A 5563-nucleotide genomic window follows, 5' to 3' on the forward strand; every position below is an offset into this window, starting at 1 on the left:
ACACACACACACACACACTTTAAAACACACACACACACACACACTTTAAAACACACACACACACACACACACTTTAAAACACACACACACTTTAAAACACACACACACACACTTTAAAACACACACACACACTTTAAAACACACACACACTTTAAAACACACACACACTTTAAAACACACACACACTTTAAAACACACACACTTTAAAACACACACACTTTAAAACACACACACACACACTTTAAAACACACACACACACACGCTTTAAAACACACACTCACTTTAAAACACACACACTTTAAAACACACACACTTTAAAACACACACACACACACACTTTAAAACACACACACACACACACACTTTAAAACACACACACACTTTAAAACACACACACACTTTAAAACACACAACACGCTTTAAAACACACACACACACTTTAAAACACACACACTTTAAAACACACACACGCTTTAAAACACACATACACATACTTCAAAACACACACACTTTAAAACACACAACATGCTTTAAAACACACACACACTTTAAAACACACACACACACTTTAAAACACACACACTTTAAAACACACACACACACACACACACACTTTAAAAGACACACACGCTTTAAAACACACAACACACTTTAAAACACACACACACACTTTAAAACACACACACTTTAAAACACACACACGCTTTAAAACACACACACACACACACACTTCAAAACACACACACACTTTAAAACACACACACACTTTAAAACACACACACGCTTTAAAGCACACACACGCTTTAAAACACACACACACACACACACTTTAAAACACACACACACACACACTTTAAAACACACACACACACACACACTTTAAAACACACACACTTTAAAACACACACACTTTAAAACACACACACACTTTTAAACACAATAAAATTAATACAATACAACATATACGATTAATAAATCAAATAAATAAACACTTTCAGGCACATTAACATTAGCGTTATGTTTATGAGGCGGTCGTTGGGACACGTGACATTTCCAACGCTGATCGCAATCGTTCATAAACTAAACCGCGCTGGTCGTGGTCGTGTTCTGTTGTTACTCGCGTGCGCTCGACTCGACAGAACAGCCCTGGTTTGTCGTGGTTTGTGATGCTCGGAGGCTAACGCTAATGCTAATGCTAATGCTAATGCTAATGTTAACGCTAACGCTAATGCTAACGCTAATGTTAACAATAACGCTAATGCTAACGCTAACAAAATGTAACAGAATGAAACAGCAGGAAAAGCGCTTCACGTTCATGTGGCGCCTCTGTTTCCGATATTTTAAAGAACTTTTCCATTTTGAAGCTCGCTTTAAAAGAAACATATATCGCTTTAAAAGAAACATATATCGCTTTAAAAGAAACATATATCGCTTTAAAAGAAACATATATCGCTTTAAAAGAAACATATATCGCTTTAAAAGAAACATATATCGCTTTAAAAGAAACATATATCGCTTTAAAAGAAACATATATCGCTTTAAAAGAAACATATATCGCTTTAAAAGAAACATATATCACTTTAAAAGAAACATATATCGCTTTAAAAGAAACATATATCGCTTTAAAAGAAACATATATCGCTTTAAAAGAAACATATATCGCTTTAAACGCCGCCGCTGGAACGGGACATTTTCATTTCAATGATGTGTTTTTTTTTAATCTTATGTATCTAAGTTGGAGGAGTTTGTTTCGGACGTTGCTTATTGCGTCTGCGGCGACGCCCCGAAAGGTCACGCGGCGACGCCCCGAAAGGTCACGTGGCGACCCGTCGCCATGGACACGGTTCCGTCATGAATTAGGCGTCTTTACTTGCGTGGAGACGGATCGTGTTCTTAAAGCTGCACTCGGAATATTTGATGCTTATTTTGTATTTATTTATGGCGCTTTATTGGAGCGCGTGAGAGCGCAGTGCCACCGAGAGCTCTTTTATTCACAAGTTAGAGCTTTTTTACTTTAATTCCAGTCTGTTATTGAAAAGGAATGTTTCTGAAAAGAAGAAGAAGACTTTTTGAATTAAGTTGCACATTTATCAATCTAAAAAGACTGGACTAAACCAGGACTAAACCTGGACTAAACCTGGACTAAACCCGGACTAAACCCGGACTAAACCTGGACTAAACCTGGACTAAACCTGGACTAAACCCGGACTAAACCCGGACTAAACCCGGACTAAACCTTGACTAAACCTGGACTAAACCTGGACTAAACCCGGACTAAACCTGGACTAAACCTGGACTAAACCTGGACTGAACCTGGACTAAACCAGGACTGAACCCGGACTGAACCCGGACTAAACCAGGACTAAACCCGGACTGAACCCGGACTGAACCCGGACTAAACCAGGACTAAACCCGGACTAAACCCGGACTAAACCTGGACTAAACCCGGACTAAACCCGGACTAAACCTGGACTAAACCTGGACTAAACCCGGACTAAACCTGGACTAAACCTGGACTGAACCTGGACTGAACCCGGACTGAACCCGGACTGAACCCGGACTGAACCCGGACTGAACCCGGACTAAACCAGGACTAAACCCGGACTGAACCCGGACTGAACCCGGACTAAACCAGGACTAAACCCGGACTAAACCCGGACTAAACCTGGACTAAACCCGGACTAAACCCGGACTAAACCCGGACTAAACCTTGACTAAACCTGGAATAAACCTGGACTAAACCCGGACTAAACCTGGACTAAACCCGGACTGAACCCGGACTAAACCAGGACTAAACCTGGAATAAACCTGGACTAAACCCGGACTAAACCTGGACTAAACCTGGACTGAACCTGGACTGAACCTGGACTAAACCCGGGCTGAACCCGGACTGAACCCGGACTGAACCCGGACTGAACCCGGACTGAACCCGGACTAAACCAGGACTAAACCCGGACTGAACCCGAACTAAACCCGGATTGAACCTGGACTAAACCTGGACTAAACCCGGACTAAACCCGGACTAAACCTGGACTAAACCTTGACTAAACCTGGACTAAACCTGGACTAAACCTGGACTGAACCTGGACTAAACCCGGGCTGAACCCGGACTGAACCCGGACTAAACCAGGACTGAACCCGGACTGAACCCGGACTGAACCCGGACTAAACCAGGACTAAACCCGGACTAAACCCGGACTAAACCTGGACTAAACCCGGACTAAACCCGGACTAAACCCGGACTAAACCTTGACTAAACCTGGACTAAACCTGGACTAAACCCGGACTAAACCTGGACTGAACCTGGACTGAACCTGGACTGAACCTGGACTGAACCTGGACTAAACCCGGGCTGAACCCGGACTGAACCCGGACTGAACCCGGACTAAACCAGGACTAAACCCGGACTGAACCCGGACTAAACCCGGACTGAACCTGGACTAAACCCGGACTAAACCCGTACTAAACCCGGACTAAACCCGGACTAAACCCGGACTAAACCTGGACTAAACCCGGACTAAACCCGGACTAAACCCGGACTAAACCTGGACTAAACCCGGACTAAACCCGGACTAAACCTGGACTAAACCTGGACTAAACCCGGACTAAACCCGGACTAAACCCGGACTAAACCAGGACTAAACCTGGACTAAACCCGGACTAAACTTGGACTAAACCCGGACTAAACCTGGACTAAACCCGGACTAAACCTGGACTAAACCTGGACTAAACCTGGACTAAACCTGGACTAAACCAGGACTAAACCCGGTCCAAACTACATAATTGTACGTATTATATTTAAAGCAGCTTTACGTCCGTTAGCGTCGTCAAGCTTAAGTTTTTCAGATATTTTCCTCTAAACTGTTTCTAACGATGGTAAAGACCATTTCTCGACGTCTGGACACTTTACGTGGCGAGTGACACTGGATCATAAATCAAAGCGTGATCATTGGTCTGTGAAGATGCCACGCCCTGAAGACTCTGAAGCTGTTAAACCTGTTGAAAGTGGCAGAGTTCCAGTTTCTTGTGTGTGAAACGTTGTTCGGTGCCACGAGTCCTCAGGCCTGAAGCCCCCGTCTCATGTCCCGTCTGTTGGTTTGGCCTCGCTTCACTGTCTGGTCCCCGGGGGGCGTGGCTTCACTGTCTGGTCCCCGGGGGGCGTGGCTTCACTGTCTGGTCCCCGGGGGCCGTGGCTTCACTGTCTGGTCCCCGGGGGGCGTGGCTTCACACCCGTGTTCACACATATGTTGTGTTTGGCTCAGCGCCTCCTCAAGTCGACCTCTGGAGCTCCAGCTCCACTCACAGGACCACACACTGTATTTTAAATACATTTAATGTTTTAGTCCAAACCAGGACTAAACCAGGTCTAAACCAGGTCTAAACCAGGACTAAACAGCCGGCTGCACCAGCCGGCAGGTGCAGCCGGCAGGTGCAGGGACATGTGGAGCCCTGACAAAGGTCCTGCCTCTTTTGGCCTCATTAAAAAGACATTTTCACTTCTCACAGTTTTTCTGTCCAACTTTTCCCTTTTTTTCTTCTGGATTTTGACAGATTCAAATATAAAGAATCTAAAGAGCAAAATGTGGCCGAGTTCCAGAAAAATCATGATTATTTCTCATCCGAATATCGTCCAAATGAACAAAGGGTAAAGTTTTCATCTAATTATGAAACTCTCTCTCGTTTCTGTGCTGAGAGCTGATTGGCTGTTTAGGGACGTCACATGCTTCACTTTTGTGTCTGAAAAAGTGAACGAAACAGAAATGTGCGGTTTGTGAGCGGGAGTTTGAATCCCTCTGCGATAATCTAACGGCAGGCTAACAGCAAGCTAACACCAGGCTAACAGCGGGCTAACATCAGGCTAACAGCGGGCTAACAGCAGGCTAACATCAGGCTAACATCAGGCTAACAGCAGGCTAACAGCGGGCTAACGGCAGGCTAACAGCAGGCTAACATCAGGCTAACAGCAAGCTAACAGCAGGCTAACAGCAGGCTAACATCAGGCTAACAGCGGGCTAACAGCAGGCTAACATCAGGCTAACATCAGGCTAACAGCAGGCTAACGGCGGGCTAACGGCAGGCTAACAGCGGGCTAACAGCAGGCTAACAGTGGGCTAACAGCGAGCTAACGGCGAGCTGACGGCAGGCTAACGGTGAGCTATAAGTGAGCTATCGGTGAGCTAATAACGAGCTAACGGCGAGCTATAAGTGAGCTATCGGCGAGCTATCGGTGAGCTAACAACGAGCTAACGTGAGCTATCGGCAGGCTAGCTGTTTCCACTGAGCTCTGTGTCCCTTGTCGTTGTGGGTGTGTCCAAAACATTGTCCCAGTTTGACCACTTTGACCCCGCCCACAGTGAAAAGAGGGAATATCTCTGTTTCTTCAGCCAAAATGTGAAGGAAACTTTTACTTTGGGGTCTGATACTTTGGGGTCTGATACTTTGGGGTCTGATACTTCGGGGTCTGATACTTTGGAGTCTGATACTTTGGGGTCTGATACTTTGGAGTCTGATACTTTTGGGTCTGATACTTTGGGATCTGATACTTTGGGGTCTGATACTTTG

The sequence above is a fragment of the Eucyclogobius newberryi genome, unplaced genomic scaffold (assembly GCF_026437365.1).
Source record: "Eucyclogobius newberryi isolate DKJ021-1_F unplaced genomic scaffold, fEucNew1.0.hap1 SCAF_11, whole genome shotgun sequence".
NCBI lineage: Eukaryota > Metazoa > Chordata > Actinopteri > Gobiiformes > Gobiidae > Eucyclogobius > Eucyclogobius newberryi.